Below are 26,637 nucleotides of genomic sequence, written 5' to 3' on the forward strand. Positions count from 1 at the left end.
TACAGAATGGTGTCGTCTGCGTAGAGGTGGATCAGAGAATCACCAGCAGCAAGAGCTACATCATTGATGTATACAGAGAAGAGAGTCGGCCCGAGAATTGAACCCTGTGGCACCACAAACTTAGGGAAGAGGCTTCTAATGTTAACATGCATGAAACCAAGGCTTTTACGGTTACAGAAGTCAACAAATGAGAGCACATGGGGAATAGGAGTGGAGCTAGGCACTGCAGGGCCTGGATTAACCTCTACATCACCAGAGGAACAGAGGAGGAGTGGGATAAGGATACGGCTAAAGGCTATAAGAACTGGTCATCTAGTACGTCTGGAACAGAGAGTAAAAGGAGCAGGTTTCTGGTCGCGATAGAATAGATTCAAGGCATAATGTACAGACAAAGGTATGGTAGGATGTGAATACAGTAGAGGTAAACCTAGGCATTGAGTGATGATGAAAGAGATATTGTCTCTAGAAACATAATTTAAACCAGGTGATGTCATCGCATGTGTGGGAGGTGGAACTAAGGGTTGGATAAGGTATATTGAGCAGGGCTAGAGGCTCTGCAGTGAAATAAGACAATAATCACTAACCAGAACAGCAATGGACAAGGCATATTGACATTAAGGAGAGGCATGCGTAGCCGAGTGATCATAAGGGTCCAGTGAGTAGTGAGGCTGGTTGGAGACACGGCGATTCAGACAGCTAGGGGCTAGCAAGCTAGCAGAAGGGCCTCAGAGGGACGTCGCGACGGAGGAAGTCTGTTTATAGTCTCCTCATGCAGAGCCTCCTCGTGCGTTTACGTCGGTAGACCAGTTGTGATGGATTAGTAGGGTTCCGTGTGGTAAAGGGGACCAGTCCAGTTGGCAAAATAGGTATAGTGGCCCAAGAAATTGTCCCATGGACCTATTCAGCTAACAGACGATATGCTCTAGATAGCTAGCGGGCCGCGGCTAGCAGGCTAGCAGATGGGCATTCAGGGACGTCGCGACGGAGAGGCCAGTTGAATAACCCAGGAATGTGGTACCTTTCCTGCAGGCTCATCCTGACGTGACCCTCCAGCATGACAATGCCACCAGCCATACTGCTCGTTCTGTGCGTGATTTCCTGCAAGACAGGAATGTCAGTGTTCTGCCATGGCCAGTGAAGATCTCAATCCCATTGAGCACGTCTGGGACCTGTTGGATCGGAGGGTGAGGGCTAGGGACGTTCCCCCCAGAAATGTCCGGGAACTTGCAGGTGCTTTGGTGGAAGAGTGGGGTAACATCTCACAGCAAGAACAGGCAAATCTGGTGCAGTCCATGAGGAGGAGATGCACTGCAGTACTTAATGCAGCTGGTGGCCACACCAGATACTGACTGGTACTTTTGGTTTTGATCCCCCTTTGTTCAGGGACACATTATTCAATTTCTGTTAGTCACATGTCTGTGGAACTTGTTCAGTTTATGTCTCAGTTGTTGAATCTTGTTATGTTCATACAAATATTTACACATGTTAAGTTTGCTGAAAATAAACGCAGTTGACAGTGAGAGGAATTTCATGTTGCTCAATATCAATCTACCGTTCCATAATATGGTGTGTGTGTGTGTGTGGGCAGCTAGTCGCCTAACTGTTGTGTAATGGCAGCTAGCGTTCCCTCCTCCGCGCTAGGCCGTAGTGTACTGTGGGAGGACGACTACTTACTGGGGGCTTTATCCTCTCACATTGCTGCTGCTCTCAATGTTTCTAATGTCTATCACACTTTGTTTTCTTCCCCTTGTAAATAAATATCGTCTTCGTTTGTTGTGATTTTTCTGCATATGTATCTGACTTACTAGAGTGATCCCTGGGCCATTTCTAGAGCAATTTACCAGAGGAAAAATTATCTAAGGTATTTGAGGTTTCTCAGAGCAATTTAGGGTAGCCATCCATCGATGAGAAAATAATAATGTCAAGTTCCTCATCACATCATCCGTAATGAGGAAATAAAGATATGCTGTGAGCAGTGAGAGCTAATATTGCAGGAAGTCATGTATCTACATGGCGGGTGAAGCAAATATACTATCTCTGTCTGTGTGTATGTGTGTGTGTTTGTGCGCGTGTGTGTAACCACCCATAACTGATGGATACAGAGCACCTCGGGCAGACTGCTAATGAGAGATGTGTGATTGTCTGTAAGGTAGGGGACTGGTTCACTTGATTAGATCCAGTCCCAGGCTAGCCGCTTCACACTGATATACCTGCATGTTCCGCCTCCTCTGTGGTCTGCAAGACAACTGATTACTGTAGCTTATGACAGTGTGTCACTCCCTCTCTAGCGCTTTGTAGCTCACTGGGAGCGCATTGAGCATCAGGCGGAAGAGTTCTACTAGGGCACTCTATCATAAACAGCTCTGGGGTATTTAGAGTGGCAAATAGCATATGCAATGGTGTGGAATAAAGCATGGCAGCTTTATTGTGTGTGTGTGTGTGTGTGTGTGTGTGTGTGTGTGTGTGTGTGTGTGTGTGTGTGTGTGTGTGTGTGTGTGTGTGTGTGTGTGTGTGTGTGTGTGTGTGTGTGTGTGTGTGTGTGTGTGTGTGTGTGTGTGTGTGTGTGTGTGTGTGTGTGTGTGTGTGTGTGTGTGTGCATGTCGACAGAATGTGAGAGCAAAGAGAAAAAATCCATATATATATGGCAGGTCAGCCATTCGTACACTGCACTCTTCATTTTTTTTATTCATCCCCCAATTCACATCCACCCTTCCTTTTCACTGGTGACTTTATGAATCAATCACGTAATGCACCCTTGTTGTTGTTGTTGTCTGTCTCCTAGCCTCCACCCATTCATGTCATGCTGCCCGTCCCTCGACCTGCAAGTTGGTTTAATCCACTGTTTGTGCATCTCCATAGCAACATACTGTTGGCAAGCTGTCAGAGTTCATGTCACCTGCATGGTTGCTATGAGCACACCTCTGATTGACAGCTGTGGGACTTAACCTAGGGTGAGTGTCAGGATGTGGATGGATGTAGTATACATGCTTGGACACACAGGTCCAGAGAGACGGATGAATCAGAAAAAGAGAAAAGCACAGTTCACTTTACAGCAGGAAGCGGTCCAAGGCAGCTGGTGGCACCTTAATTGGGGAGGACGGTACCGTTCCATTTACTCCATTCCATCCTTTGTTATGAGCCGTCCTCCCCTCAGCCTCCTATGGAAGGGTTAGTATGGCTTTGATAGCTGATGAAATGTCAAACCTCATGGTATGAAACATTATTAGAATGTGATTAGATACGCTGATTGACAGACAGGGTATTACAGTAATGGCAGTCGGCAGGCTGATCAGCATGGGACCTACTATTTTGTGAGAATCTCAAGCTCTGGTGAGGCCTGCAGGTTTGTGTCTCATAATCAAATATGGCCTACTCTGTGTCATTCTCAAAGAGTGCCGTTGAGCTCTGAGATGGAGAGAGATAAAAAAAGAGAGATATAGAAGGAAAGACAGAGAGGAGACCATGTTGAAGGTCTCTCTCGGTCTGTCTCTCTCTTTCTCTGTCTTTCTCGGTCTTTCTTGGTCTTTCTCTCTCTCTCTCTCTCTCTCTCTCTCTCTCTCTCTCTCTCTCTCTCTCTCTCTCTCTCTCTCTCTCTCTGAGTCACTATCTCTCTCTCTCTCTCTATATATATATATATATATATATTTGAGTCACTCTCTCTATTTGAGTCTGTCTCTCTCTCTCCTCTCTCTCTCTCTCGCTATTTGTGTCACTCTCTCTCCCCTATCTTTCTCTCTCTCTCTATTTGTGTCACTCTCTCTCGCTCTCTCTCTCGCTCTCTCCCTCTCTCTTTCTCTATCTCTCTCTCTGTCTCTCTCTCAGTAGGGGAGGGAGAGTCCATTCAGCTTAATGGAATAGAGCAGTAAGAGCTACAGAAGACGTGGGAGTCATGCTACTGTATCTGAAATCACAGATATAGTATTACTGCAGTATTACAAACGGTATTAATATCTGAAGTCACTGGTAATGTTTTTGCAAACATTTATGATAGATACACAAGCAGGGAATTGAAAAACTATATATATATTCTCATGTGTGTGTTCTGCTGTAGCCTACATTGATTTATTTTATTTGAAGTTGTATTCTGATATTGTGATATTTGTTCTACTGCTACATTGATGTCTTGAAAATGATATGAAATGCAGGTCTTGTAAGCCCCACAGCTGAGTATGTGTGCATATGCAAATGGCGGGTGACCTGCAGTGACTTCTAAAAATGTTGCCGTACATTAACGTCTAGAAAATGAGTCTATAAGAAATTCGGACTTGTGTAAGACCCGGAGCTATACTCAAGTATGTGGGCATACTGTAGTGGTCTAAAATGCTTTGAATTAATCAGCACCTTGGAGAGCGCTGTGAAGGAAGAAACCACATGGCTAAAGTGGTAAGCAAGTTAGGTCCAAAAAAACGGATTTTCACAAAGTCAAATAAATGTATTCTGTTGAGGTTTCCTGAGGCTTGTATCTCAACCAAACTAGAACATGTTAAGATTGGGTAACACTTTATTTGGATAGTCCATCTGTAGACCTAAAGTGTGACCTAAGATTGCTCTGAACTATCAGTTGGGGTATCTCTCTATACGCTTCAATATGAGGTCTTAAACCTAACATGAAAGTGCAGCTGTGTGGACTAATATAGTCCAAATGTGTGCCTTGCGGTAAGTTGAGCCAATGGTTGAGCAAATTGAAGTGTTTTCTTCATGCAAGGTATTATCACTGGGATATGAGGTAACAACATGGCCTGGCCTATGTAAAAACCAACGTTGATTCAAACCAGTGTGTGCCCAGTGGGTACGTTGTCTGCATGACAGACACAGGTTTGGACAATTTGTGGTTGGACTGCTCAATACTGAAGAAAACTAACCATAACCACTGTATGATGACAAGAATGACACGACAGAAATATACAGCACACAGTTTGATGGATTCCCTGTCTGTATCATCAAACCTTTGTGTTTTCTGTGGTAAACTGTGAATACAGTGGTGAATAAGAAGAAAACACTACCTGCTTCCTCAGATCTACCATATACTGTAGATATGCTGGGTTATTTTACAGCTAGGATGGTATTTGGTATTTGGTATTTGATTAGGATCCCCATTAGCTGTGGCGAAAGCAGCAGCTTCTCTTCCTGGGGTCCACACAGCTGCTTAAGGACAGAACTACATACATTTTAAAAAGGCACATGTAGCCTACGTATCAATACATACACACAAACGATCTAGGTCAAATAGGGGAGAGGCGTTGTGCCGTGAGGTGTTGCTTTATCTGTTTTTTGAAACCAGGTTTGCTGTTTATTTCAGCAATATGGGATGAAAGGGAGTTCCATGCAATAATGCCTTTATATAATACTGTACACATTCTTGATTTTTTTCTGGATTTGGGGACTGTGAAAAGACCCCTGGTGGCATGTCTGGTGGGGGAAGTGTGTGTGTCAGAGCTGTGTGTAAGTTGACTATGCAAACAATTTGTAATTTTCAACACATTAATGTTTCTTATAAAAAGAAGACGTGATCCAGTCAGTCTCTCCTCAACTCTTAGCCAAGAGAGACAGGCATGCATAGTATTTATATTAGCCCGCTGATTACAATGAAGAGCAAGACGTGCCGCTCTGTTCTGGGCCAACTGCAGCTTAACTAGGTCTTTCCCTGCAGCACTCGACCAGATGACTGGACAATAATCAGGATAAGACAAAACTAGTGTCACACCCTGATCTGTTTCACCTGTCTTTGTGATTGTCTCCACCCTCCTCCAGGTGTCGCCCATTCCCCATTATCCCCTGTGTATTTATATCTGTGTTCTCTGTTTGTTAGTTGCCAGTTTGTTTTGTTCGTCAAGCCTACCAGCGGTTTTTCCCTTGCTCCTGTCTTTGCTATAGTTCCTGTTTTCTTGTTTACGGTTTTGACCATTCCTGCCTGCCTCTGAGCCTGCCTGCTGCCCTGTACCTTTGCCCCACCTATCTGGATTATTGACCTCTGCCTGCCCTTGACCTGCCTTCTGCCTGCTCCTGTTCGAATAATAAACTTTTGTTATTTCGACACTGTCTGCACCTGGGTCTTACCTTAAACGTGATAACTAGAGCGTGCAGGACTGGCTTTTTGGAGTGTGAGCATCACTTTATTATGGACAGACGTCTCCCCATCTTTACAACCATTGAATCTATATGTTTTGACCATCATGACAGTTTACAATCTAAGGTAACACAAAGTAATTTAGTCTCCTCAACTAGTTCAACAGCTACACGATTCATTACCAGATTTAGGTGAGGTCTAGAACTTAGGGAATGATTTGCACAAAATGCAATGCTGTTAGTATTAGAGATGTTCAGGACCAGTTTATTACTAGCCACCCACTCCAAAACAGACTGCAACTCTTTGTTAAGGGTTTCAGTGACTTCATTAGCTGTGGTTGCTGATGCATATATGGTTGAATCATCAGCATGCATGGACACACATGCTTTGTTTAATGCCAGTGGCAGGTCACTGGTAAAAATAGAAAAGAGTAGAGGGCTTAGAAAGCTGCCCTCCAGTACACCACACTTTACATGTTTGACATTAGAGAAGCTTCCATTAAAGAGAACCCTCTGAGTTCTATTAGATATATACAGTAGCTCTGATTCCATGATATGGCAGACGCTGAAAAGCCATAGCACAAAAGTTTTCTCAACAACAGGTTATGGTCAATAATGTCAAAGGCTGCACTGAAATCTAAAATCAAATCAAATGTTATTGGTCACATACACATATTTAGCAGATGTTATTGTGGGTGTAGCGAAATGCTTGTGTTCCTAGCTCCAACAGTGCGGTAGTTTCTAACAATTCACAACAATATACACTAATCTAATAGTAAAAGAATGGAATTAAGAAATATATAAATATAAATATTAGGACGAGCACTGCCGGAATGGCATTGACTAAATACAGTAGAATAGAATACAGTATACGCATATGAGTACCCGGCTAGTGATGGCTATTTAACAGTCTGATGGCCTTGAGATAGAAGCTGTTTTTCAGTCTCTCGGTCCCACCTGTACTGATCTCGCCTTCTGAATGATTGCGGGGTGAACAGGCCGTTGGCTCGGGTGGTTGATGTCCTTTATGATCTATTTGGCTTTCCTGTGACATCGGGTGCTGTAGGCGTCCTGGAGGGCAGGCAGTGTGCCCCCGGGGATGCGTTGGGCAGACCGTACCACCCTCTGGAGAGCCCTGCGTTTGCAGGCGGAGCAGTTGCGCCTTTTTCACCACACATCTGTGTGGGTGGACCATTTCAGATTGTCAGTGATGTGTATGCCGAGGAAATTTAAGCTTTCCACCTTCTCTCCTGCGGTTCTGTCGATGTGGATAGGGGTGTGCTCCCTCTGCTGTTTCCTGAAGTCTACGATCAGCTCCTTCGTTATGTAGACGTTGAGAGAGAGGTTATTTTCCTGGCCCCAGTCTGCCAGGGCCCTCACCTCCTCCCTGTAGGCTGTCTCGTCATTTTTGGTAATCAGGCCTATTACTGTTGTGTCGCCTGCAAACTTGATGACTGAGTTGGAGGCGTGTGTGGCCACGCAGTCATGGGTGAACAGGGAGTACAAGAGGGGTCTGAGCACGCACCCTTGTGGCGCACCCTTGTGCGCACCCTTTTAGTAAATTCATCAAGTGCAGCGTCTGGATGCAGAGTCAGAGTCTGAGAGCCAAGCCCACGAACCCGTGGGCTTGGCTCTCTCATTCCTTCCAGGCTTCTGGATGGTGGGTGGACAATGAGCCTGTCATAGCGGATGAAAGCAATGTCGCCACACGCTCTGGGAGCTTTCATGGCTGGGATAAGTTCTTTCCTCTTCTGGCGCACAGCTTCAGGATAGTCCTTGTTGAGGAAGATATACGTTCCTCTCAAGTTCTTGGCTCTTTCCAGAACCTTGTCCTTGAACCTCAGGAACTTGACAACTATTGGCTTGGGCCTGTCACCTGGGCTGGTGGTGGGTTTTCCAGTCCTGTGGGTGCACTCCACCTCAATCTTCCTGTTGTCCATCTTCAGTTTCTCCGAGATCATGTCCTCAGACTACGTACAGGTCTCATGTGGAGATTCTACAATTCGGTCCACAACCATGTTGTTTCGCCTTGGTTCAAGCTCTCAGGAAAACCCTGCTAGCTTGATAGGCATCTAGCTAGCAGTGCTACGCAAAACAGCTCCTCAGACCCGGCCATGGTCGGCAGGATCATGGACAGATAGTAGCAGTCCCAGCAACTGATGCCAACTGCGTCGATGGATCAAAAAGTACAGTTGAAGTCGGAGGTTTACATACACCTTAGCCAAATACATTTAAACTCAGTTTTTCACAATTCCTGACATTTTATCCTAGTAAAAATTCCCTGTTTTAGGTCAGTTAGGATCACCACTTTATTTTAAGAATGTGAAAGAATAATATTAGAGAGAATTATTTAGAATTATTATTATTTAGAATTAGTTGGGTAACATAGATAATTAAGATGTTTTATTTGCATAATATGCTTATGTGAGATACTTGTCATTAGAATGTATCCTTTTGGACTATAGTGTTGGCAGTTACACTTTTCCCTCAGCTAGGGCTCAGTCACTTGGGGCCCAGAGAGGGGAGAGGTCAGGCTTGTCTTTCACATGTCCCTGGTGCTATGCAGAATATCAGAAAGGGAAGAGAACAGAATGGAACATTGTCTTCATATGTGAATGTGTCTTTACCTATTCTTAAACCATGTGAAGGGATGGCGTGATTAATGGGGAACCAATTACTTGTCTCCACAATGTCTGTGTGCCAGTCACTCCCTCCTTTTCCCAGTGGGAGGAGATGTATGGCAGTTTCTGGATCTTACACTGTCCTCTCTGATCTTACACTTATCCTGGGATAGTGTGTGACCTAGAGGCTCACTCCCCTCAGTGAGCTTGTCCAGGAGTGGGGTCAAGAGGGGGTTTACTTGAGATGGGAGTATCTAGAGTTGATCATTTATATATGCCATTGGATGAGTTGGTGTTTTTGTACTATGAAGTACCAGGAACGAGATTAGAACCTCGTCTGAGGGACCAAACTCAACGATAATCAATAGCGAATGTTATCTGGCTAAGGGATACTCCTTTCTCAAGAAAAAGTATTTCTTTGTGAACAGTTCCTAAGATCTGTGATTCGTCATGTAAGTTGAGAGGGGTGTATCTTGGCTATAAAAGATCTTTGTACTTTTCTGTTGGTACTTCTCAACGGTTCATTAGAAATAGTGAATTGTTGAAAGTCAAATGCTATAGCAAAGCTTATTATTATTTATTGTAGTTTAAGTATAACTCTGACTGGTGTGTAGTTTGTAACTCTCCTCATTTGGTAACGCAGAAATATGCCACCACAACACTCAATTAGTATTTGGTAGCATTGACTTTAAATTGTTTAACTTGGGTCAAACGTTTCGGGTAGCCTTCCACAAGCTTCCCACAATAAGTTGGGTGAATTTTGGCCCATTCCTCCTGACAGAGCTGGTGTAACTGAGTCAGGTTTCTAGGCCTCCTTGCTCGCACACGCCTTTTCAGTTCTGCCAACAAATGTTCTATAGGATTGAGGTCAGGGCTTTGTGATGGCCACTCCAATACCTTGACTTTGTTGTCCTTAAGCCATTTTGCCACAACTTTGGAAGTATGCTTGGGGTCATTGTCCATTTGGAAAATCCATTTGTGACCACACTTTAACTTCCTGACTGATGTCTTCAATATATCCACATAATTTTCCCTTCCTCATGATGCCATCTATTTTGTGAAGTGCACCAGTCCCTCCTGCAGCAAAGCACCCCCACAACATGATGCTGCCACCCCCGTGCTCCCCCTTTTTCCTCCAAACATTACGATGGTCATTATGACCAAACAGTTCTATTTTTGTTTCATCAGAACAGAGGACATTTCTCCAAAAAGTACGATCTTTGTACCCATGTGCAGTTGTAAACCGTAGTCTGGCTTTTTATGGTGGTTTTGGAGCAGTGGCTTCTTCCTTGCTGAGCGGCCTTTCAGGTTATGTCAATATAGGACTCGTTTTACTGTGGATATAGATACTTCTGTACCTGTTTCCTCCAGCATCTTCACAAAGTCCTTTGCTGTTGATCTGGGATTGATTTGCACTTTTCGCACCAAAGTACGTTCATCTCTAGACAGAACCCATCTCCTTCCTGAGCGGTATGGCGGCTGCATGGTCCCATGGTGTTTATACTTGCGTACTATTGTTTGTAGAGATGAACGTGGTACCTTCAGGCATTTGGTAATTGCTCCCAAGGATGAACCAGACTTGTGGAGGTCTACAATTTCTTTTTGGATATCTTGCCTGATTTCTTTTGATTTTCCCATGATGTCAAGCAAAGAGGCACTGAGTTTGAAGGTAGGCCTTGAAATACATCCACAGGTACACCTCGAATTGACTCAAATGAGGTCAATTAGCCTACAGAAGCTTCTAAAGGCATGACATAATTTTCTGGAATTTTCCCAGCTGTTTAAAGGCACAGTCAACTTAGTGTATGTAAACTTCTGACCCACTGGAATTGTGATACAGTGATTTATAAGTGAAATAATCTGTCTGTAAACAATTGTTGGAAAAATGACTTGTGTCATGCACAAAGTAGATGTCCTAAACGACTTTCCAAAACTATAGTTTGTTAATAGTAAATTTGTGGAATGGTTGAAAAACGAGTTTTAATGACTCCAAACGAAGTGTATGTAAACTTCCGACTTCAACTGTAGCTAGCTACACTTTCAAAACTTTCCAAAAAAACTAATCGAGCTCTCCCTGGACCAGTATAACAGACAGTGATGACATCAATGGGGGTTTCCATATATTCTCTCTGCTGAGAACAGACTCTTAACTTAAACCACTTATGTTGAACACAGTTTGTGACTGATATCCTCTGTGTCTTCACACCATACTCGTCTGTGACTTCTCACTGTTTGTTGTGTTTTTAACAATGACCTTGAACCCCTTGTGTGTCGTTGCTAAAATTACAGTCAGATCTTACTCTCTCTAACTCTAACTGTCCTCAGTTGCATCTCCGTTCTCCTAACGAGCTTTTGTGCCAAGTTTTCTCCTGTAAACAGAGGAAGAAGACAAGTGGATGCCTGAGAGAGATATTGTTACTATTATGACACTAGACAAGACCCAAATGCAGACACAAGAGGCGTGGTTGGAGTTTAAGATGTTTAATAAATAAAGATGTTCAATAAATCCAAAGGGAATAGGCAACAGAATGGTCGAGGACGGGCAAAAGGTCATAACCAGATCAGAGTCCAGGAGATACAGAGTGGCAGTTAGGCTCGAGGTCAGGGCAGGCAGAATGGTCAGGCAGGCGGGTAAAGAGTCCAGAACAGGGAAGTGTCAAAACCGGGAGGACTTGAAAAGGCCTGGTGACAGAAGACAGAGAACTGTGAGACACAGATTTAATTCTAGACACGTGGAACGTAGGGTGAATACAGAGGGTACGGGGTAATAAGAGACGGAAAGAAGTGGAACTTCTTGGGAAAAGGACCAATAATGGGAAAAGGACGGGAAAAGGATGGGAAAAGGACCAATAAAACCGGGGGACAGTTTGCGGGACTCAACCCGAAGGAGCAGGTCCCGTGTCGACAGCCATACCCTCTGCCCAATGCGGTAGCGAGGAGCTGGGGTCCGGCGACGGTCCGCTTGTCGACGATACCTGGAGTTGGTCTTGAAAATAGCCGCCCTGGCTCTTCTCCATGTACGTCGACAGCGGCGGACAAACATCTACGCTGACCTCCTGCTCTTGTTCAGGGAAGAGTGGAGGCTGATACCTCATGGAGCACTCGAAAGGGGAGAGTCCTGTGGCAGAACTGGGAAGAGTGTTCCGGGCATACTCCACCCAGACCAGTTGACAGCTCCAGGTAGTGGGGTTGGTTGAGACCAGGCACCTTAAGGTGGTCTCCAGGTCTTGGTTGGCTCGCTCCGACTGACCGTTAGTTTGGGGAAGGAATCCAGAACACAGGCTGGCCAGCGACCCAATAAGGGTGCAGAATGCCTTCCAGAACTGAGACGAGAACTGAGGACCCCGATCGGAGACCATGTCTACCGGGAGCCCATGGATCCAGAAGACATGCTGCACCATAAGCTGGGCCGTCTCCTTGGCAGAAGGTAGTTTGGGGAGAGGGATGAAATGGGCGGCCTTGGAGAACCGGTCGACTACCGTCAGAATGACAGTGTTGTCATCAGACGGAGGGAGCCCAGTGACAAAGTCCAGAGATATACAGTGGGGAGAACAAGTATTTGATACACTGCCGATTTTGCAGGTTTTCCTACTTACAAAGCATGTAGAGGTCTGTAATTTTTATCATAGGTACACTTCAACTATGAGAGACGGAATCTAAAACAAAAATCCAGAAAATCACATTGTATGATTTTTAAGTAATTAATTTGCATTTTATTGCATGACATAAGTATTTGATACATCAGAAAAGCAGAACTTAATATTTGGTACAGAAACCTTTGTTTGCAATTACAGAGATCATACGTTTCCTGTAGTTCTTGACTAGGTTCGCACACACTGCAGCAGGGATTTTGGCCCACTCCTCCCTACAGATCTTCTCCAGATCCTTCAGGTTTCGGGGCTGTCGCTGGGCAATACGGACTTTCAGCTCCCTCCAAAGATTTTCTATTGGGTTCAGGTCTGGAGACTGGCTAGGCCACTCCAGGACCTTGAGATGCTTCTTACGGAGCCACTCCTTAGTTGCCATGGCTGTGTGCTTCGTGTCGTTGTCATGCTGGAAGACCCAGCCACGACCCATCTTCAATGCTCTTACTGAGGGAAGGAGGTTGTTGGCCAAGATCTTGCGATACATGGCCCCATCCATCCTCCCCTCAATACGGTGCAGTCGTCCTGTCCCCTTTGCAGAAAAGCATCCCCAAAGAATGATGTTTCCACCTCCATGCTTCACGGTTGGGATGGTGTTCTTGGGGTTGTACTCATACTTCTTCTTCCTCCAAACACGGCGAGTGGAGTTAGACCAAAAAGCTCTATTTTTGTCTCATCAGACCACATGACCTTCTCCCATTCCTCCTCTGGATCATCCAGATGGTCATTGGCAAACTTCAGACAGGCCTGGACATGCACTGGCTTAAGCAGGGGGACCTTGCGTCCGCTGCAGGATTTTAATCCATGACGGCGTAGTGTGTTACTAATGGTTTTCTTTGAGACTGTGGTCCCAGCTCTCTTCAGGTCATTGACCAGGTCCTGCCGTGTAGTTCTGGGCTGATCCCTCACCTTCCTCATGATCATTGATGCCCCACGAGGTGAAATCTTGCATGGAGCCCCAGACCGAGGGTGATTGACCGTCATCTTGAACTTCTTCCATTTTCTAATAATTGCGCCAACAGTTGTTGCCTTCTCACCAAGCTGCTTGCCTATTGTCCTGTAGCCCATCCCAGCCTTGTGCAGGTCTACAATTTTATCCCTGATGTCCTTACACAGCTCTCTGGTCTTGGCCATTGTGGAGAGGTTGGAATCTGTTTGATTGTGTGTGGACAGGTGTCTTTTATACAGGTAACGAGTTCAAACAGGTGCAGTTAATACAGGTAATGAGTGGAGAACAGGAGGGCTTCTTAAAGAAAAACTAACAGGTCTGTGAGAGCCGGAATTCTTACTGGTTGGTAGGTGATCAAATACTTATGTCATGCAATAAAATGCAAATTAATTATTTAAAAATCATACAATGTGATTTTCTGGATTTTTGTTTTAGATTCCGTCTCTCACAGTTGAAGTGTACCTATGATAAAAAATTACAGACCTCTACATGCTTTGTAAGTAGGAAAACCTGCAAAATCGGCAGTGTATCAAATACTTGTTCTCCCCACTGTATGAGACCAGGGACGATGAGGAACCGGTAGTGGCTGCAGGAAGCCAGAAGGAGCTTGCCGTGGATTCTTGTTTTGTGCACACACAGTGCATGCAGTGATAAAGGCAGAGACGTCAGGGACCATTGTGGGCCACCAGAAACGTTGTCGAAGGAAGGCTAGTGTACGACAGAACCCTGGATGACAGGTCAGCCTGGAAGAATGAGCCCATTCCAGGACCCGGGACCGGACTGGATTAGGGACAAACAGCCGGTTAGCCGGGCCCCCTTCAGATCCAGGCTGGGAGCATTGTGCCTCGCTGACCAGGTTCTCAATACCCCAATCCACAGTGGCAGCAAGGCATGAAGTAGGGAGAATGGTTTCAGAAGTCGAGGGTGTGGCAGAGGAACTGTATAGGCGGGAGAGGGCATCAGGCTTCTCATTCTTAGACCCTGGGAGGTAGGAGATGGTGAGGTTAAATCTGGTGAACAGGAGGGCCCACGGGGGCTGCCTGGAATTGAGACGCTTGGCTGTACAGAGATATTCCAGGTTTTTACGGTCGGTCCAGACCAGGAATGGCTGTTCTGCTCCTTCCAGCCAGTGCCTCCACTCTTCCAATGCCATCTTCACCGCCAGGAGTTCTCGGTTGCCAACATCGTAGTTCCTTTCAGCAGGATTGAGACGATGGGACAGGAAGGCACAGGGATGAAGCTTCTGATTCTGGGCAGAACGCTGGGACAGGATGGCCCCCACTCCAACATCCGAAGCATCCACTTCCACCACAAATTGACGCGAGGGGTCCGGATGGATGAGGATGGGTGCTGTTGTGAACCGCTGCTTCAGGTCCACAAAGGCTTTGTCGACAGCTGGAGACCATTTGAATGGTACCTTGGGAGAGGTGAGTGCCGAGAGGGAGGCCGCCAGGGTGCTGTAAGTCCTGAATAAAACAGCGGTAGAAGTTTGCAAAACCAAGAAACCGTTGCAATTACACACTGGACGTTGGTTGAGGCCAATCCACCACTGCTTTCACCTTTCCAGGATCCATCTGAACATTGCCCTCAGCAATGACATATACCAGAAAGGTGATAGTAGAGCGGTGGGCTTTCACGAACAGTTGGTTCTCCAGGAGGCGCTGAAGGACCTGTCTGACATGACAGGGGAAAAAACAGGATGTCATCAAGATACACGAACACAAACCGGTTTAGCATGTCCCGAAGCTCATCATTGACCAACGCCTGGAAAACAGCGGGGGCGTTGGTGAGTCCAAATGGCATGACCTGGTACTCATAATGTCCATTGGCTATGTTGAAGGCTGTCTTCCACTCATCCCCCTCATGTATCCGAACAAAGTGGTAGGCATTTTGAAGGTCCAACTTGGAAAATATGGTGGCTCCCTGGAGAGGTTAAAACGCCGAGGAGAGGAGAGGTAGGGGGTAATGATTCTTGACAGTAATTAAGTCCCTGGTAGTCAATGCATAGATGCAGGGTCTTGTCCTTCTTCTCCACAAAGAAAAACCTTGCGCCGGCAGGAGATGCAGACGGACGGACGGCCCCAGTGGCCAGAGACTCCTCTATGTACTCCTCCATAACTTTGGTCTCTGGTCCAGACAGAGAATACAATCGACCCCGAGGTGCTGTAGTGCCTGGGAGAAGATCAATGGCACAATCATAAGGACGGTGCGGGGGGAAGGGAAGTAGCACGTGCCTTACTGAACACTTCCAGGAGGTCATGGTATTCTGTGGGGATAGCAGAGACATCCACAGTCTTGCTAACATCCTGAGGGAGGTGACTTGAGGAAGTCTGTGCTTGAAGGCAGTGGGAATGGCAAAATGGATGGAGCTTGTGTTCCAGTCAATCACAGGATTGTGCTTTTGGAGCCAGGAAAATCCCAACACAACCGGAACATGGGGAGATGTAATGAGGAGGAACTGTATTGTCTCACTGTGGTTACCAGAAACCCGTAATTGAACGGGCACAGTACTATTGGTGACTTCCCCTATAGAGCGACCGTCCAGTGCCCTAGCATCCATGGGCACAGAGAGAGGCTGAGTGGGAATACCAAGCTCCGAAGCTATAAGATTTTCATCAGCCCCAGAGTCAATGAGTACTCGGAGAGACTTAGATTGGTCTCCCCACAGCACAAGAGCAAAAAGGGGTGTGCGGGTGATGGGAATTAGGGAACTCCCAGTCTGACTCACCATGGTACTGGTACCCACTAAAGACAAGGGTTTCCTAATAGGGCAGGTAGCTATAAAATGTCCTCCTCCGTGAGCGCTCCCAAACTGATAGCCTAATGCTTCCCAACTGCATAGGCTCAGGAGTATCCAACTCACCCGTCGTAGATTCACGAGAGAGCTCGGGTGGCTTCGACTCCTCTCGGAAGAGCTGCCTTCCGAAACGTCCAGATTCCATAGGAGGTGAACGCGCCATATCGGGTGCACGAGTGTGCTCTAGACCAGACCTCCTCTCACTCTTGTGTTCCCTTAGGCATCCATCAATTATAATGGTTAAAACGATAAGGGAGTCGAGGTCCACCGGCAGTTCCCGAGCAGCTAGCTCATCCTTTACCTCAGATAATCCATGCAGAAAAGTATCGAAAAGAGACTCCAGATTCCAGGCACTCTCGGCAGCCAACGTGGGAAAGTCCACCACGCGAAAGTCCACCGCGTAGTCTGCCACACTACGAGAGTTTTGACGTAAGTCAAGCAGTTTGCTGGCCGCCTTTCTCCCGGATACTGGAGACTCAAAAACTTTTCTCAGCTCTGCCATGAATTCCTCCAAATGACCGCAAATGGCAGATTGTTGTTCCCAAACTGTTACGATTTGTGTTTATTGCACTATAACCCAATGCTATATCACATGTGATATAATATTAGCAACTGTTAGCCTGGGCGCCTGGGTGTCTGTGTGTGTGTGCTGGAAGTAACAGTTAGCCCCAGATAAGTGTGCTGGGAAGCTGTGGTTAGCCTTGAGCGAGAACAGTGTGCTTTGTATGCAGGTGCAAATAGCTCAGACAATGTTGCAGAGCTGTCTGACCTCAGCCTCTGGGGTGAGGGAGCGTAATCTACACAACAACAGCGCCGGGACACCAAAGAGCGCCAAGAGGCTGGGACTAGCCTAAGCGCTGGCGATAGGCTGAGCAAAGTTTAAACCACGCTCAGCCTCTACTGTGATAGGCCAACAGACGGGTTGGAACTAGTCTGTCACAGTATAAGAACAGCTGTTTACTTACATCCTGCCAGTTCTCTGTTCTGCCCTGCAAGGTGATACAGAGAACCCGTATATACGAAAATTGCATTTACCATTTATCGCTTGAGTTTAATAAAAATACCTAAAGTATATTCGGTGACTCTGAATCACATTTTGTCCTGATACCAGATTGAATTGACGCAAATCCCTTATAAAACTGCCGTAGCCCAGGAGAGCGCCCTTCCCGACATTAGCGTAATTATATACGCTATCTTCGATCGGTCTGAAGAAAACAAAGATGGCTGTAGCTCAAAAATAAGCGAGCACAGAAAGAAAACCCCGGCAGGTACCAGGATTCCCCGAATATCGCTCTGGAGGAGGTAAGCGGGGTTCACGGGGAGTCGGGATAGGCTGTACAAACTCACCACAGATAGGGAAAAAATGACTGGGTGATTGGGGTTTTTCAGAGGTAGCAAAGCAGAGCAGGAAGGCAAAGCAGGAAAACGGGAAAAAACGCTGGTAGGCTTGGACATACAAGACGAACTGGCACAGAGAGACAGTCTTAAACCATACACTGGGGAAAATAAGCGACACTTGGAGGAGGTGGAGACAATAACGAGGACAGGTGAAACAGATCAGGGTGTGACAGTTACATTATTTTTCAGTCTAGCTGGCTGTATCCTACTTCCTGCCTTACCAAGCCTAGATAAGTCAGTAGAGATGCAAAGGACGCTTACGTCGCAAATGGCACCCTATTCCCTGTTTTGCACTTCTGTCATTAGGCTCTGGTCAAAGGTGCACTATATAGGGAATAGGGTGATATTTGTGACAGAACTCACATAATAATAACACTAACAAACTCTAAACAACCACTTCAGGGGTTAGGCTACTCTTTATGCTCACCGTTACCCTGAGAGATGGGAAAACATGGGGTAAATAGACACTTGATCATGAGCCATATTTAGTGCTGCCTCAGAGGTAGGGAGCCGTCTCATCACCTAAAACAAGACACAGCTTGCATCCCAAATGGCACCCTATTGCCTATGTAGTTAACTTATTTTGACCAGAGCCCATACCCTGGTTAAAAGTAGCGCATTACATAGGGAATAGGGTGCCATTTGGGACATGATCCATACTCAGGGAGGGAGTAGAAGCAGACAGGGCGGAAAGATAATTTGTTGTATTTTTTATGACCAGCACTGCATCTGGTTCCAGGTTGGATCCTCTGTTTTATGGGATTTCAGGGTGTTTCACAACTCAGTCAAAATTCCTGTCATGAGGTTAGTTTGAAATTGTCTGTTAACAGCACAAAAATCATAACACTACTTATACAGGTGTAGTTAAATAGGTTAAATTAAGTTTAAATTTAAAAAAAAAGGTGTAGGATCTTAATTTTATCACCCTGTAGTTGTAGGAAATTTCTTGAACAGTAGATAATGCAAACTTGTACTGTCTTCAAGGTTTAAAAAGGTTTCTAAAGTTAGTAATTTCCACTTCAACATTTCAGACATTATTTGCCCTAACTAAAAATGTTTATATGTCACAAACTGGCAGCGACTACAGGGCAAAACAGACCCTTAAGGACATGGCAAAATGCTCAACCAATTAAGGTTTAAGACTTACCTCCACTCCAATCTGTTCCCTATACAGTTTAAATTGATGGGGCAGTGTAACCACATGGGAGTAAAATTGGTACAGCATTCTCACTCACGGGTGAAACAAATAGCCTCTTACAAGGCATGCCTCAAAATATGTTAATGATCCAGAAACAACAATACCATTCACCCACTAGTGGTCAACAGGTTTTTGGCGCTCCAAAGACTTGGTACGGTTCTGTATTCTATGGGGTGGAATTACAGTATCATTCGAAATGCAGCAATTCTTTCCCCGCCCACAACATTGTCAAAAGTTTGGACACACCTACTCCTTCAAGGGTTTTTCTTTATTTTTACTATTTTCTACATTGTAGAATAATAGTGAAGACATCAAAACTATGAAATAACATATATGGAATCATGTAGTAACCAATAAAAGTGTTAAACAGATCAAAATATATTTGAGATTCTTCAAAGTAGCCACCCTTTGCCTTGATGACAGCTTTGCACACTCTTGGCATTCTCTCAACCAGCTTCATGAGGAATGCTTTTTCAACCGTCTTGAAGCAGTTCCCACATATGCTGAGCACTTGTTGGCTGCTTTTCCTTCACTCTGCAGTCTAACTCATCCCAAACCATCTCAATTGGGTTGAGGTCGGATGATTGTGAAGGCCAGGTCATCTGATGCAGCACTCCATCACTCTCTTTGGTCAAATAGCCCATACACGGCCTTGAAAAACAAATGATAGTCCTACTAAGCACAAACCAGATGGAATGGCGTATCGCTGCAGAATGTGCCTTGAATTCTAAATAAATCACAGACAGTGTCACCAGCAAAGCACCCCTACACCATCACCCTCCTCCTAGTCCCAATGAATTAACACTAAGCAGCATACAGCAAAAACACCTCAATTTATCAGTAAAAACACAGTAACTTATTGTATATTTACTGTATTTTTATAGCAACCAGTAGCCGGTTACAGGAAATATACCTGTAAGTTAACATAAAACAACGGTACCAAAGATTACAGTAAGAGTATTTGTTACATAAAATGACTACAGTAGCATTATTGGTACTGTAAATCAATTACAGTAGCAGTATTGGATACCATAAAATACAGTATGGTAACATACTGCACTTTTTTTAACGGTATATTGTTTCTTACAGGTAACTGGCTGCCAGTAAATAACCGTAAAAACAACAGGGTATTTTAAAGTGTACTGCAATTCCATCCCTCAGAATACCGTACCGTACCATATTTTTGGAGTGCCAAAAACATTTTGACCACTAGTGAGTTCATGGTTTTGTTGTTTCTGACTCATTAAACACATCACATAGCAGCCAACCTGCTTGCACCAATCCCATGTAATTACAGTAAAATACTGTGAAATACAAACCCAAATCCCCTCAATGAATTTCATTCATTCATCCATCCATTCCTTAATTAATTAGGATTATGGTAGCAGTTACTATTTCTTTTTTTACAGTATAATACAGTCAATTATACAGTATTGTACTGTGTGTCATTACACAGTACTTGCTTAGATACTGTAGATTACAGAAGGTGTACTGCAATATGAAATACAGTAACTTAACTTACCAATATGCTGCTTGTAAATTACTGTCAATTTCACGGCTACCCCTTCACAGTGTAGATAACGTTTCCAGCAATGTGAAAAGTCCAATTACAACTTTGGTGAATAGCCCAGTTAGATACCTAAGAGTGGGTGAGTGTGTGTGTGTGAGAGAGAGAGAGAGAGAGAGAGAGAGAAACCCTAGACGTATAGGCTAATTGTGTGAAGAGTGTCTCTGTATGGGGCCCTCTCTCTGAGAGTTGTTCTGCCAGCATGAGACACAAGCTGTAGTGATGACAATATGGAACCCACAGAGCCATACATTACCACCAGTGAGGAGAGGTGAGGGACTGTTTGGATAGCTGCTGTTGTCACTGCTCAACAGGACAACGAAAGCTGTGTGTGTGCGTGTGTGCGCGTGCGCGTGTGTGTGTGAAAGCTTGGGCTAAAACATCCATTATACAACCGGAATCGATTATCTGACACAGTGACAACGCTTCAAGATGTTCAACCTCTTATCGATCACCTTAGTCATATGGGCTAACAGTAATGACAAGAGTTTGTGAGTGTTGCTCATTGTATATTCAGAGTGTAGAGTGTGAGCTATTCTATTTCACTCTCTTTCTGCATGTACACCCACGCACACACACCTCGGCTGAGAGTTTTCCCCTAGATCTCGCAAGATCTCGCAAACTGGAACTCCCAACTTCTAACACGCATGGACCCAGAACCAAATAACGAAGCTGACCAAATTACGCAAGATTCTAGTTCTGGGTTAACTGAGATTAGATTGCTCTAAGGAGTGACTGCAATCCACACTGGTTTTGGTAGAAAAGTCACTGCCAAAAAACTCTTATGTTCAATACATCCTCTTGATTGTGTGCTTATTGTTTAACCATTGATATTTTCTAGGGGCCATTTTGAGTTTTTGCTACCATGTGGGTTTTAGCTTGCTTGAGCCTGCTAACTGAGGAGTGTTAATTCACCTGTTTCCATACATGTTTCATTTAAAAAAAAAAAATCTTACAAAGGAGTTGTTTAGACTATCATCAGTTTAGACTATCATTTTACAGATGTACTGTATGTTGAAAACGTTTTTGGGAGCTGCGATCGATCATTGGGGATCATTCAATATTCCCTTTCTTTTGTTGTTCAGTGAAATCATCCCATGTGAACAGTCAACTCATTTAATTATAGTTAAATTTGTAACTAAACAGTTTTTTTTATTTCTTTTGGAATGATTTAATCATTTGCAATTATGTCTACTTATGGTAAAAGGTTTTATGTGTCTGTCTCCATATGATATGGTAAATATTGCAAGGACCTGACGCCGAAGTTGAGAAGCAGGTACGGGGAGTCAAACATTTATTCAGGAACAGACATAGAACACGACAGGAACAGCGTCAGCACATGGATATTTTCTAGGGGCCATTTTGAGGAGCATCAGGTACTGCTGTAATGTCTACTAATGGCATGTCCATCTTTTTGTGAGAAATTACACTGGTCACTCAAAACATTTATAAATGATTTATAAAGCATACATTTCCCACTTTAGATTAGACCACGCAAAAAATATGAATGATTAGTAAATGGTTTACAATGACCTATATTAAACATCTTATAAATCATCTTACGAATCATTATTAAATAGTTTACAAGTTGTTTGTAAATGTGTGAATTACTAGGTTACTAACATTAAGAAATGTGTGAATAATGGTTGATAAACTATTTACTAATCCATTATAAATGCTTAATTACATTTAGTTAGTATAAAGTGCTTTCTAATATTGAAACATCCTAGTTTTAGATGCTTGTCTTGGATTTTTCTTCCCCTCTTTGAGCATATATCTAATGTATTTATTTTGCCCTTCCTATCTAATATATTTATATATACCTTCCTCGGCAACATGGATCACAGATCATAGTTTGGAATGTACATCCAGTAACATGCAGATGCTGGGTACAGAAAATAAACATTTGAAATAAAGGATCGATGCACCACGGGTCGAAACGTTACACAATAAACTGTGGGACCATTCGTCAGTGTGCTGGTGTCTGTTATTTATTTAATGAAAAGGAAGACATTAAGAATCAGTCAGCCAGACTATGTGCCCATCCTGCTCTTGATGTAATGGTAACAGGGTGTAATTGAACGCACAATCTGCAGTTCAAACAATAACAAAGCAGACACCGGGCCACTGTTTCCGTAAACAGCTGATGGATGGGACTGGAGAAATGTAACCACTCTCAAATTCATAGACGGAGCTATAGATGCATGGACTGGCCATCCATGGTAACATTATAGTTTTAACCATATTCTGAGGCTATACACTATTTGTTTACAATTACAGTGTTTACAAACAATGGAGTTAAACAAGCTTAAAGTCTGGGTAGGACAGTTGAACTAAGCACATGAGCCATTTATAAGTTATATTGTTCAAGAATCAAATGGTACATATAAATGATTTAAAAGTCAAAAATGGGATGTGGCAATCGCAGATTGTCCCTTTGAAGAGGACGCAGGAACATAACATTTTGATCCTTAGCTGCTGTATGTCATTACACTGCTGGACTGGACCCAGATGAATCCTAACCAAGAGATGGATCTGGGGCCTATTCATTAATGCACACTGTAGCAAAACCTTTTTCAACAGAAAGGGAAAACAAGCCATTCTTATTGGGCAAGTCCAGATAGTCCCTCCCCGTTTCAGTACATTTTCTTCAGTTTGAGGGTTGCTTATCCCAGTCCTTCCTCCTTCTCTTCCTACCTCTCTTCATCCCCTCTTCATGGACATTGCCCTCGAGTGACTGCAGCTGCCTCCTTAAGGCGAGCACCCTCCACACTCTCTGTTTACTTTAATAATCATGGAGGACAATCGGTCCTAGTGCTGTGTCTTTGTTTCTGTGCCAGAACCTACACTAACCTCTGTAGTCTATTCTGCCTGTACAGTCCTTGTCAAAGTTCTGGATCAGACACACCAGCTGGTGTTGATCCAGGGGTATGTTAGCTTGCTGCACAATCTTCTTGTACTCTTTGTTGTCCACAGACATGGTTCCCTCTTTATCCAAACTCTGGAACAATTCCATCAGGCCCTCCTTTGGCTCTGCAAGGAAGTCCTGTGTGATGTTGAGTGCGACGAAGGGTTTCTTGGTCCTGGTGACAGAGCCTGTAACCCCCTGTTACTGGACCCCCAGACCTGAATGGTCCTGACACAACGGCTCGAGCAGCTCCACAAAGGCCTCGTTTACCAGCACCGTTGAATCAAATCAAATCAAATGTATTTATATAGCCCTTCTTACATCAGCTGATATATCAAAGTGCTGTACAGAAACCCAGCCTAAAACCCCAAACAGCAAGCAATGCAGGTGTAGAAGCACGGTGGCTAGGAAAAACTCCCTAGAAAGGCCAAAACCTAGGAAGAAACCTAGAGAGGAACCAGGCTATGAGGGGTGGCCAGTCCTCTTCTGGCTGTGCCGGGTGGAGATTATAACAGAACATGGCCAAGATGTTCAAATGTTCATAAATGACCAGCATGGTCAAATAATACTAATCACAGTGAACAGGTCAGGGTTCCATTGCCGCAGGCAGAACAGTTGAAACTGGAGCAGCAGCACGGCCAGGTGGACTGGGGACAACAAGGAGTCATCATACCAGGTAGTCCTGAGGCATGGTCCTAGGGCTCAGGTCCTCAGAGAATGTTGAAATGTTGATCTCTTCCAGGGCTGACTTGGGGTTGTTCTTGATGGTGTTGAGTAGAATCAGAGCCCCCGCTGGTTTAAAGGGTTATGGACCTCATCCCCATTAGGAGCCTGATCCACCATCCTGACTCAGTGGCCTTGTGGTTAAAGTGTCCGCCTTGAGATTGCAAGGTTGTGATTTCAATCCCTTGCCGAGTCACACCAAAGAATGTAAAAATGGGACCTGGTGCATCTCTGCTTGGCACTTAGCATTAAGGACATAGCTTGGGGGTAATGCCCTGCGATAGACTAGCGTCCTGTCCAAGGGGTGTACTTGTATGTAGTGTTGCAAAGGATCGGAAACTTTCCGGTAAATTTCTGGAATTTTTCTGGAAATTTTCCATGGTAAGTTAAGCCCTGGAATTTGGGGAATTTAGCTTAAATTCTTCAAAAAAGTTAGCTTATAACAGTGAACCTTTTTTTGTGGGATACACATAAGGCAATTCTAGGTCTTGTGGCATATTTTGGTTAAACTATCCCCAAATCAATGGAATTGCAACTCTCTGCATGCGCAGTGCACTCTTCCATCACATGTACAGCTGATTCTCAAGATCTTGCACACTAATGAGTTGCTATTGAGCCCACACTACTACACTGTCTGAGCCAAGGACTACATGCTTTCTGGTAAGTTTTGATTACAATACTGGGTGGGGTGAATATATTTTATATGACATACATGATTTTTTGTTAACTAGTAAATAGTAGCCTACAGCAAAGTGTGTTTAAATCATTTCTAACTTGTTAACACTTTCTGCTAGTTAGTTTTTGCTAGCATGTGGGTTTTAGCTTGCTTGAGCCTGCTAACTGAGGAGGGTTAATTCACCTGTTTCCATACATGTGTAATGCGATGCTACTGGCGGCAGAGAAGTCAGGCGCAGGAGAGTAGAAACTGATTTACAACGGTTGTGTTTAATAACCATAAACCACCGTCAACAGAATAATACAATAAATGGGTCAAACATAACCCGGTAAATACCAGGATACCGAGCACTACAACAAACAATTACCGACAAGGACATGGGTGGGAACAGAGGGTTAAATACACAACATGTAATTGATGGAATTGGAACCAGGTGTGATGGAAGGCAAGACAAAACCAATGGAAAATGAAAAGTGGATCGGCGATGGCTAGAAGGTCAGTAACGTCGACCGCCGAACGGCGCCCGAACAAGGAGAGGGACCAACTTCGCCGGAAGTCGTGACATGTTTAATTTTAAAAAATGTATCTTACAAAGGAGTTGTTTAGACTATCATCAGTTTAGACTATCATTTTACAGATGTACTGTATGTTGAAAACGTTTTTGGGAGCTGCGATCGATCATTGGGGATCATTCAATATTCCCTTTCTTTTGTTGTTCAGTGAAATCATCCCATGTGAACAGTCAACTCATTTAATTATAGTTCAATTTGTAACTAAACACTTTTTTTTATTTCTATTGGAAGGATTTAATCATTTGCAATTATGTCTACTTATGCTAAAAGGTTTATGTGTCTGTCTCCATATGATATGGTAAATATTGCAAGGACCTGCAGGTACGGGGAGTCAAACATTTATTCAGGAACAGACATAGAACACGACAGGAACAGCACACGGGTAAACAAGGACATATGACAAACAATCCCGAATCAGGGAACAGAGCTAGGAAACAGACAGATATAGGGAAGGAAATTACACAAGTAATTGAGTCCAACTGAGTCCAATGAGCGTTGATGCGCGTGACAGGGAAAGGCAGGTGTGCATACTGAAGGTGGCTTGAGTACGTAATGTTGGGGAGTCTGGCAAGGGCGCCAGAGGGAGGAAGAGCAGGAGCAGGCATGACAGTACCCCCCCCCCCCCTCTAGGGGCGCCACACGGCGTCCCACCTGGGCGAACCGGCCGAGACATAGGCGCTGGGCAAGCCAGCTGGGGGAAGGGAAGGAAGAGCGGGAGCAGGTGTGGCAAGTATATCCAATGCAAAAAACATTGACATTTAAAAAAAATATATATTTTACCCCCTTTTTCTCCCCAATTTCGTGGTATCCAATTGTTAGTAATTACTATCTTGTCTCATCGCTACAACTCCCGTATGGGCTCGGGAGAGACGAAGGTCGAAAGCCATGTGTCCTCCGAAACACAACCTAACCAAGCTTCTTAACACAGCGCGCATCCAACCCGGAAGCCAGCCGCACCAATGTGTCGGAGGAAACACCTTGCACCTGGCGACCTTGGTTGTCAATGTCAAAAACATTGACATTTAAATGGTATTAATATTAATTTGCATATATTTCCGTTAATTCCCATATATTTCCGTTAATTCCCATATATTCCCGTTAATTTCTCTGAATATTCCCCAAAATGTGCAACCCTACTTGTACATCAAGCTGCCTAACGCGACAGGGCTCCTTGCACAAGCCTTGTGCAAGGCTACTTACCACCATCCTGACTAAAGCGCTGTGTGAATCAAAATGTAAGTTCTGAGATCAAGATGGTGGAATGAAACTACTCCACTAGCATCTGAAGAAAATAATGTTAGAGATTCCCTCCCAAATGACCCAGAGTGTTTTCGAGTTCAGTGTATTTCTTCCAGAGGGTTGAATAGATGAATATTTAATCACAGCGAGCACTAAGCACTATGCTAAGCCTTTGGAGGTGCAGGCTTCCATCAGGGTGCTGTGGGTGATGACAGGGCCATGGCCCCACTCTCTCGGGACTAAAACGGCTGCTGGACTGCTGCCAAGCGGATGACATAC

The sequence above is a fragment of the Salvelinus alpinus genome, chromosome 8, assembly GCF_045679555.1.
Source record: "Salvelinus alpinus chromosome 8, SLU_Salpinus.1, whole genome shotgun sequence".
Lineage (NCBI taxonomy): Eukaryota > Metazoa > Chordata > Actinopteri > Salmoniformes > Salmonidae > Salvelinus > Salvelinus alpinus.